This window comes from Pelophylax lessonae (assembly GCF_965119305.1).
Source record: "Pelophylax lessonae genome assembly, chromosome: 3".
Classification (NCBI taxonomy): domain Eukaryota; kingdom Metazoa; phylum Chordata; class Amphibia; order Anura; family Ranidae; genus Pelophylax; species Pelophylax lessonae.
In genome coordinates this window covers 533,047,100-533,057,809 of record NC_138770.1, presented here as the reverse complement: position 1 = coordinate 533,057,809, position 10,710 = coordinate 533,047,100, and the positions used below count along the sequence as shown (strand labels likewise).

At 41.7% G+C, this 10,710-nt stretch overlaps 1 protein-coding gene across 2 annotated transcripts in view; it reads left to right on the top strand.

Annotated features, from left to right (window-relative positions):
• Nucleotides 1–256: 256 nt before the first annotated feature.
• The window catches only part of LOC309549492 (general transcription factor IIH subunit 5), a 137,927-nt gene continuing 127,473 nt past the window's right edge, over nt 257–10,710 (top strand). Inside the window, exon 1 of one of the 2 annotated variants that reach the window (XM_082249822.1) lies at nt 257–332. The gene's annotated coding sequence lies outside the window, so the exon portion shown is untranslated. The remainder of the gene's footprint in view (nt 333–10,710) is intronic. The other variant, XM_082249821.1, reaches the window with a different exon arrangement.

Below are 10,710 nucleotides of genomic sequence, written 5' to 3'. Positions count from 1 at the left end.
TTCTGTAACATGGTATGGTAAACAGCGGTTTGTTTACAAATGAGTATATTGGATCTGTTTGCTATGAACTGGCAAATAAACCAGGGCACTGCAGTCTATAGTAACACCAGACACGGCCACTAGGGGAAGATTTCCCCTTCATGGACGTCGCACAGCCCATTCCACGTCCCAGTATGGAACGTCTTTTCTTCTACTAGTCACTGCTCGGAGACGCCCACTCAGCTGCTGATTGGTTGCTGGGAGCAGAGCGGAAGTATTCTTACGCTGGCGAAGTTGGACGCGGAAGTTCCGGTGTTCCATAGAGCAGGTCCTGTGCTGTGTCTGCTTGTCAGGTATGTGCTGTGGGTGATGGAATTGCTGGGGGGTGACAGTGGTGTAAGTCAGCCTTCCAGAAAAGACAGTCTGCTCGCTTCCTTTGTCTTGTTTACATTTACTATTCCTCACTACTTCCTGCTCTGGGAACCGGTGTGGTGTGTGGAATACAATGACAGGTGCCTTATGTTTAAGCATACAAGGAAGAAGGCATTTTTCTGTTTTCAGATCACATTACATGTACATACAATGCATGCAGTTTCTCCTGTGTTCTTTAGGATATCCGCTATTCTTCAGTGTTATCATTTTGTTCCCATATCGTATCATACCAGAGTTTATGTGGCATTAAGTCCACCCTAACATTAAAATCTTAGAATCTTCCGGCATTCACAACCTAAGACAAACCTATCTAGCCCTGGAAGGGCTTATTCACACCACAAAAACGCACTCCAAATCCGTTCTGGATGCGTTTCTGTATGTGCGCTTTTGGCGCTCTCCAGTGTGTTTCTGATGCAGTCCAGATGTTTTTTCCCCCCACTGTACTGGAGTCCGGTGCGTTTTTGATGCATCCCAATTTGTTTTTGATGCATTTTACAGCATCCCAGTACGGACCAGTTCATACCACATGCAGTCCAGTGCATTTTTTTTCTGGATCAAAATGCATGGAAAGTAGGTTTTATGATTTCCAATGGCATAGTTCACACCAGAGCTTGCAGTTTCAATGTGTTCCAGAAAAAAAGTAGAACATGCTAGTTTTTCCTGCACTGGACTACTGTAAAATGCATCAAAAACGCACTGCAACCCACATGTCCTTATTTAAAGGGTAACTCCACGTTCGTGGGAAAAAAAATAATATAGCGTATACAATTGTGACACAAATCATATTGTAATTGAATGTTATTAAAAATGACCTTTCCTTTTCTATCTACAGTTGTTGTAATTTTCATAAATTGCAATATGGCTACCTGGAGCTGGTCTGTACACAGAATGTGGACTGACCACACCCAGAAACATAATTTCCTGCTTGTGTGATTGGCTCACCAATTTTCCCAGAAGTCTGCCTAAAGGGCCATACACACTATAAGATTTTCTGAAGACTTTTTCCTTCAGATTTACCTTTTCTATGTAGTGCAAGGGCCGGCCAGATTGCATACAATTTGAAAGTGTTTAGGTTTGACCTCATATTATATGGTTTTGGTAAGTCTGAAGGAAAAAGTCTTCAGAAAATCTTATAATGTGTATGGCCCATAAGATACTAGAGCTGCACGATTCTGGCCAAAATGAGAATCACGATTTTTTAGCTTGTAATAAAGATCACGATTCTCTCACGATTCTCTGTGTAACAAAAAAAAATTGGGATAACTTTACTATTACCTTTTTTTTTTTTTTTTATTCATTAAAGTCTATTAATTGCGTTTGAAAGACTGCTGCGCAAATACAGTGTGACATAAAATATTACAACAATCGCCATTTTATTCTGTAGGGTCTCTGCTAAAAAAATATATAAAATGTTTGGGGGGTTTAAAGCGGAGTTCCGGGCACAAAAAAGATTTTTTTTTTTGTGCCCCTCCGCTAGGTATGCCGCACCTGAAAAGGAATTGGATAGTTATTTTTTTTTTTTTTGTTTACTCACCTTTTTATTGACGATCGTAAATACTCACCTATGACAGCTTCCTCCTCCAGCGCCGCGGCTCACCCCATCACTTCCTGCCTCGCGATGATTCCTGGGAGCTAAACGTCATAGCTCCCAGGAATCAATGCGCCGCACCGGCCCCACTCGTCATTTCCGGGCGACGCCGCATTCCCCTGCTAAACAGCTTCTGGGCATGCCCAGAAGCTGTTTAGGAATGCGGCGCCGCGCCGGAAGTGACGAGAGGGGCCGGTGCAGTGCATTCTGGGACACGAAGACGCGGAAGAAGACAGAGAAGAGGACCGCGCCGGCTTCAGCTGCCCACAACCGAGATGGAAACGCTGTGGAAGAAAATTTCTAAGTAAGTATTTCTTCTAAAAGGTAAGTGCGAACCGGGACAGATCAGAGGCTAGCCATTGTGGAATGTGCTAGCCCTGACTGTCCCGGGGGTATGTTCAACAAAAAAACGTTTCTCTGCCCGGAACTCCGCTTTAAGTACTTTTCTAGCAAAAAAAACTGATTTTAACTTGCAGGCAACAAGTGTCAGAAAAAGGTCTAGTCTTTAAGAGGTTAAACTTCCTTTCTCCCTGGCAGAGGGAAGGAAAAGATACAATGTAATCATTTTGTTTATAGTTACTGGGAGACTAATGTTGATAGGCGTTTGTTTGCGGGAGGCTTTTTTTTTTTTTTTTCCACAGCTGTTCTCTCTGCAGCTATGCAAAGAATCGAGCATATGTCAGGTTCAGATCGTCAGGAAGGGTGAATCGAGATCACGATTTTCATACGATTAATCGTGCAGCTCTATAAGATACTAGTCAGATTTCTGGTATCCCCTGCAACAAAAAATGATATTTTTGGGGAGATACTCCCGATAGGAGCACGTCTAAAGGGATACAGACCCAGCAGCGTTCCTTATTAGAGCCCTGCAGCTGCGACATCTGATAAATAATTATGAAACCACTCCCATTAGACCCACTCAGCACAGAGGAACAAACAATGATTTCTTCAGAATAACAAAAGGTAGGAATCTGCAACAAAGTTTGTTATAATCCTTGCAATGTTCAGAGATCACCCTGAGAGGAATATTTTTTTTCTCAACAAAAGTGTAGTTACGCTTTAGGGTTAAGAAAAAAGGGGGGGATGCACTGGACTGCATCAAAAACGCACTGGATCACATCAAAATCGCGTATGCAGAAAAGCATCTTGAACAAATCCAAACTGTGTTTCGATGGTGTGAACTGGCCCTCAAGTCCGGTGTAGGAAAAATACAGCATGTTCTACGTTTTTATTCTGGAACTAGAAAGCCACAAGTGTCATCCGTGTCCGTAAAAAAGTCCCGGAGCTGATCGCAATACGGTCCACTCTGTGTGAAGGTAGAGATGGGAGACTGACCTAGAGCGGTGTTCACACACATCCTTGTATAACCACTTCTTGTCCAGGACAATTATATACATAAGCAGGATGTGAGGCAGTGAAATTGACCCTGACGATACATCCTACCCTGACAACTAAACATAGCTGTCAGTCTGTATTGGGTGTAGTTACAGCTGCTGCAGCAATTTGGGAATCCTAAGCAGAGATTTCTGTGCTGCTAGAGGGTTCGATCCTCAGATTTCCAGGCTGTCTGCAGCAGCTGTGTAGCAACTACATGCTAGGGCATATCTGGAAATACGGGTGGGCGTAATCTCCCTGCTAGGGTCCTCAGAATATGTTGAAAGACACTCTACAAAAAGGGGTCATGCCAATAGGAATTCAGAGTAAAACCCAGCACAGGGTAAGAAAAGGATGTTGGACATGCTTTGCTTGCAGTTTAAACAAGCTCAATTGGACATGCTGCATCCGAAGAGAAAAAAAGTGCCTAAGACCTAGCCTTTGAACTGTCATCTATACTACTCCATTAACGTGGACTTTCCATGGCAAAAAAAGTTCCACTTTTATTAGCAAAATCCCCTTTAACCACTTGTCTACCAGGGCAATTTTCATGTTAAAATTTACATTTTTTTTGCTAGAAATTATTATAACCCCCCCCCCCAAAAAAAAAATAAAGTTTATTTTAGTATTTACTGAAAGCAGAGATCCTAGAGAATAAAATGGCGGTAGTTGCAATTTTTATGTTGCACCATATTTGTGCAGTTATATGTCAAATACATGTTTTTAGGAAAAAATGAACAAAAATTTAGTGTAAACAAAAAACACATTATACCCAATTTTGTGATAGAATATAAAAGATGGAGGGCATCAAGAAATTAGATACCAAACATGTCAATTCTTAAAATTGTGCATGCCCGTGGAATCGCAGAAACTATATTACCCAAAACTCTCCGTAGACAATGCATTAAAAGCCTTTCCAGGTTATCAGGATAAGAGTTAACTGTGAACGATGGCCCTAGAATTTATTGCTCTCACTCTGATGTTCGCAACGTTATTTCATGTGTGGTGCAATTGTTATGTGAAAGCATTGACAGGGTACTGGTCCTTTTTATAGAGACTTTGGGGCTCCCTTTGAGAGCCCCGTAAAAAAGTGATTGGGTGGCTCTTTTATCAGAAGGTACTACACTGTCTTCTAACCATTTCTTTTTTTTTTTATCAAAAGAAAGGTTTATTGGGGAAAAACGCACAATGATACAAATTAAAAAAAAAAAAATTCACATACAAACATGGCAATATACACCGAAATACAGCACACCAGCAAATATGGAGTACAGGTAATAACATCATCAGGTCAGAAAACATCACAGAAAATCCAAGAAAATAGTAGAGATAAATAAAAATGCACATACCCAGTCCCTCGGGGCTGGTCCTAACCATTTCAATACTGGCCACTTTCACCCTTTCCTGGCCAGGCTAATTTTCAGCTTTCAGCTCTGTCACACTTTAAATGATAATTGCACGGTCATGCAACCCTGTACCCATATAAAATTAATAATTTGATTCACACAAATAAAACTTTCTTTTGGAGGTATTTACTGTTTTTTTTTTTTTTTGCTAAATAAATGAAGAAAGACCATCAAAAATGTTTTAAAAACATTTTTTTCTCATTTTCTGTTGTAAAATTTTGCAAATAAATGATCTACATTTAGGCCAAACTGTATGCTGCTACCTTCCTTTGGTCAAAATAATCCAAATCAGTGTTAGTCAGGATGCAAGGTATAGAGTCTACAAACTATGGTGTGTGTGTATGTATGTATATATATAATATATATCTCTGAAAATTGATCAATCCTAATGTACTGATGGCCTATCTAATTTCTTGAGACCTGAAAACACCAGAACAGTACCCCAAAATGACCCCTTTTTTGGAAAGTAGACAGTCCAAGGTATTTAGTAAGGGTCCATTCACACTAGCGCGACTTGTCAGGCGACTTGGTCGCCTGACAAGTCGCGGTCACTCGCTCGCCATTGAATAGTACAGGATCCGTTCTAATAGGAGCGACACGAGTCGCTCCGACTTAGAAAAAGGGTCCTGTACTACTTCGGGGTGACCTGGAGGCGACTTGCATTGACATCAATTCACAGGTCACCCCACCAAGTCGTGTCGCGCCAGTCTGAATGGGGTCTAAGAGGCATGGTGAGTTTTTTGAAGTCACTTTTTTTTGGAAAATTAGGAAGTTAAAAGAAAAAAAAAAAAAGTTTTGCGTTTTATTTTTTACATACTGTGACCAGTGCAATACAATGTCATCACATAATATTACTGGTGTGACTGACCTTTCTTTTCAATTTTTTTTATTACATTTATTGTCTATTATTTACGTGTGTGTGTGTTTGTTTGTTTGTTTTTTTTTTTTTTTGCCCCAATAGATTACAATGGTAGTGGCTTAAAAAAAAAAAAAATGCAACACACAAGTACATTTTATGCAATATTTTCCCTAGCAACTAGCGTTCTTTTGGCTAAATATAATTATAAAAAATGTTCAAGCCTCAGGTGCCTGCAAAAATTGCCTGTACTAAAAAAAATCCTGCAAAACAACCAAAGATATTCAGCTCAAGTGTGAACGCAGCCTGAAGCTAGAATTTAGCTTTAAAGTACTGTGCATATAGCCAGTTCCAGATTAACATGAGTGGGAAATGTTTAGAAAAAAATGTGTTATGCTGTATTAATGATACTGACTTGTAGTTAGGAACACATGAATGTGTATACATTGTTTATCTGAAATTACCTTAGAGAGGCATGTCTGGAAATGTACCCTCTACGTTCTCTGCATGGCTTATGTGTCACAGGGTGAATGCACCATTGCACAAATGTATATTTGCTCTGATCCGCCTGCAGATGAAATGCTTTTCTTCAGACTTCCAGCAATCAATCTAGGAAGACTGTTTTGAGTTTAATATATCAGTATTGTCCAGCCAAAGCTAAAATTAAGTGGTGTTGAGCATCTGGTCTCCAATTTGCTTGACATGAATGAAAACCATAGCCAAAGATTCTTAAATTGGTTGTAAACCCTAAGGCTCCGTTCACATGTCAGCGTATGGATCACGGGCAGAACCGCCGCGGTTCCGCCTGCGATCCGGAGATTATTGCAAATCGCGGGACGCCTGTGCGTTGCCCGTTGATTTGCAATAGACCCCCAAACGCTGAGCGATGTTGCCGCGATTTCCGCCTGCCGAATCGCGGTAACATCGCGCAAAAAAAATAGTGGGACGCAATACGCTCCAAAGAAGCTCTTGTACTTTTTTGGTCGTAATGCGTCCCGCTATTTTTTTTTGCGCAATGTTACTGCGATTCGGCAGGCGGAAATCGCGGCAACATCGCTCAGCGTTTGGGGGTCTATTGCAAATCAACGGGCAACGCACAGGCGTCCCGCGATTTGCAATAATCTCCGGATCGCGGGCGGAACCGCGGCGGTTCTGCCCGTGATCCATACGCTGACATGTGAACGGAGCCTTAAGCTAGGTTTGCATCTTTGCAGGTTGTAGTTTATGGGTTTTTCCAGTGAGTTTTTTGCATTTTTAATTCATTTTGTACTTTTTTTTTTTTTTTTTTTTTTTTTTCTATTAGGAAAGTATGACCGTTCTGTTTGATGGGACTTTACACTCTTTGACACTCAAATCACATCAAAGTCATGCAGGAACCTTTGTGTCCAAAGCCACATGCTAGCGTTAGAATGATTGTAAAGTCTCTTTTTTTTTTTTTTTTTCTCTTTCAAAAATAACAAACATGGTATACTTGCCTGCTCTGTTGCAGTGGACCAACCTGGATCCTCCTTTTCTGGGGTTCCTCTTCTGCTCTTATGGCCCCTCCCTCATGTTGAGTGCCCCCACAGCAAGCAGCTTGCTATGCGGGCACCCGAGCCAAGTCACAGGGCCCTGTGTCCATTCAGACACAAAGCCCTGCCCTGGTCCCACCCCCTCTCTCTCCTGATTGGCTAGCTGACTTTGACAGCAGTGGGAGCCAATGACACTGCTGCGCTGTGTCAGCCAATCTGGAGGGAGGTCCTTGGACGGCTGGACAACAGTGTTAATTTTGGCAGAAAATTTCAATTTAGTTTTAGTCTTAGGACTAAAATGGCATTTTAGTTTTAGTCCCATTTTAGTCTTCTGCAAGTGTTTTAGTTTTAGTCGTATTTAGTCGACTAAAACATCTTCCATTTTAGTCGACTAAAACATCCTACATTTTAATAGACTAAAACTCATTTTAGTCATCTAAATGGTCATGGTCAGGTCAGAGAGGAGGCATGTAATGCTGCTACCTGCAGTCAGTGCAGTGAGTGCACACAGTGCTGCTCAGAGTGCTGGATGGGGGTCTCAGGTTTAAGGGTGGTCTCTGGTCTGACTCTGAACTGAAGTTGTTGACCAGGATGGGCCAGGCAGGCCTCAGCGGCCTATATGCACGCACTCAGTCCTGGATGGATGGCGGAATCGGATGCCAGTGGTGAGTGGTCTGAGGGGACTCGGGGAGGCATTAATAGCTGGCCTGGCTGTTCACTCACAGTGGGTGCTCTGCTCTGGATGTGGTGGTGGCCGGGTTCCAGTGCCAGTGTTCCGTGAAAAAACCATACCTGTGAAAATTCCCTACCCTCGTCACTTCCGGGGCACCTACGAACAGCTGAGCAGTTTACTAGTGCGCATGCTCAGAGCTCCGGAGGGTAGGGAATTTTCACAGGTAGTGTTTTGTAACTTTACACCGCATCTGCTGTTGCCGCTGCAACATGAAATCATCTCCGCTCCTACCCCTGTGACTTCCCTGATCTCGGCTACTAAATGTAAAAGCGGCGGCGGGTCTATGAAAATATAAATCACGGAGCCGAGATCTCAGTGATTTATATTTTCATACACCCTCCGCTTTTACATTTAGGAGCCGAGATCAGGTAAGTCATAGGGGTAAGAGCGGAGATGATTTCATGTTGCAGCGGAGATGTTTTAATTTAACTGCGGCAACCGCTGATGCGGTGTAACTTTGCAACATACTACCGTGAAAATTCCCTACCCTCCGGAGCTTCGAGCATGCGCACTGCTAAGCTGCTCAGCTTTTCAATGACGTATTCGGGGCTGTGAGCATGCGCAGTGGTAAGCTGCTCAGCTGTTCCATGACGTATGTGACAGGAAGTGACGAGGGTAGGGAATTTTCACAAGGTAGGGTTTTTTTAACGTTACACCGTGTGATGAGTCGGGCCTGGCGCGTCTGTCTGTAGTGCTGCAGCTGCAGTGCTCTGGTGAGGTCAGATGACTGGTCTCGAGTCGACTCTCTTGTAGTAGTCCACTCCTCACGTCGAACCTCACGGGGCACGCCACGCACGACACCACACAGGCGGAGCTCCGTGAAAACCGGAAGTTGGGTAAACGTCCCTGCCTCACATTCTCTTATAGTTTTCGTTCGTTAACGAAAACGGATTTGATTTTTGTCGTAGTTGTCGTCATTTGACGAAAATGTTCTATACTTTGCGTCTCGTTTTCATCAGTTGAAAAATGCCGGTGACGAAAGCGGTGACTAAAACGTTTTCGTTGACGAAATTAACACTGCTGTAATGTCATTGCGCATATTACCAACATTAAATATTAGAGAAAAATATAAGAAAAGCCTTTTTCTTAATTGTTTTTCAGCAGCTTAGTAGATGCTCCTTGCGTATGCGGTGGTGCAATACATGTTTAAACTTTAATGTGCTATTATTACATGCTCTGGATGGAATTGTGTTGCCGATATAGAAATGGCCAGCAGAGGAGTGTTAATTTTGATGATGTAAATTTTTTTTATTTAGTTTTAGTCTTATTTTAGTCTTAGTCGTATTTTAGTCATCTGAATTGTTTTAGTTGTATTTTAGTCGACTAAAATTGTGTTAATTTAGTCAACGAAAACGTTTTAGTCGACAAAATTAACACTGCTGGACAAAAAGGGACCTCAGGTAAGTATTAGGGGGGCCGTGGGCTGCTGCTATACACAAAAGGCTTTTTATCTTAATGCATAGAATGTTTGTTTGTTTTTTAGATTTACCAAATCCATATAGTATGAGGTCAAACTTAGACACTTTCAAATTGTATGCAATCAGCCAGGCCCTTGCAATACATATACCGTAGTTGAATGTAAATCTAAAGGAAATTGGACAATAAAAAAAACAAAAAATGTTAGGGTTTGGGTTAGCGTTCTAACCATTACCGCTAGCCCTGCCCCTTAACCATAATGTTTTAACCCTAACCTTAGCCCTTACCCTAACCTCTACATGTGACTCATTCTTGCTGGTAGTTAGAATCTTTAATATTTTCAAACAAAATCAAAGTTTCCTATTCAGAATAATAGACTGTCAGGTTAGTAAAACAGCGATATCAGAACCAATTTTAGGTTAATCACACATAATTGGAGAACTACTCAAATTCTTTTTATTTAAAACAATAACATAATACATATTCTTGTTTTTGCTTAAACATCAATGTTTAGTAACTGAAGTGCATAAACAAAATATCTTTGAAAAAAAACAAGCAAAAGAACTTAAAGAGGTTGTAAACTCGTTTGAGTTTTTTTTTTTTTTACACCCTGCAAAAGAAAGACATAATGAGCTAGTATGCATCGCATATTGGCTCATTATGCAATACTTACCTCAGAACGAGCCCCCGCCGTGCCGCTCACTCACCACTATGACGGGCGACATGTCTAGTCGCCCGTCTTCCGGGATCGTGGCATCCGGCCATCTGATTGGCCGGAGCCGCAGTGACGTCACTTCCGCGCACGCGCGCTAGAGCCGACAGTCACGGCACGGGGCTCTGAAGGAACGGCACGATCGGCCATTCCTTCAGAGCGTATGCGCCAGTGACGTCACTGGCGACATGTAAGGTAAATATCTCCTAAACGGTACATGTTTAGGAGATATTTACAGTACCTATAGGTAAGCCTATGATAAGGCTTACCTATAGGTACAAGTTGTAGAGGAGGGTTTACTTCCTCTTTAAACTGAATAAATCAGCTGGATCCACATAAAAAAAAAAAAAAAAAAAAAAACTTCAAACACCATCCTTTCATCACAGCACATCTTTTTAGGATGTTTCATTCGGGCCACCAGGCACTTCATTAAAATATTCCCAAACTGGGTTTCTTTTACGGAATGCTGCCATTTTGCTCTTCAAGGGAGGATTAAAGCACTTCAAACTATGTGCAGAAAGATCACAAGGTTTTTAAGGTGCTTAGAAGGTTTCACTTTCATTTTTACTGCTTGCCTTTCCTCCTCACAATTGGAGCCTAGCACAGATGCATTTCTCTTTAAGCAATCATACAGTTTTTAGTGTACATAGATTTACAAAATAATAGGATATGGGAATATTCCTGAACTTTGTTTTATCTCAGG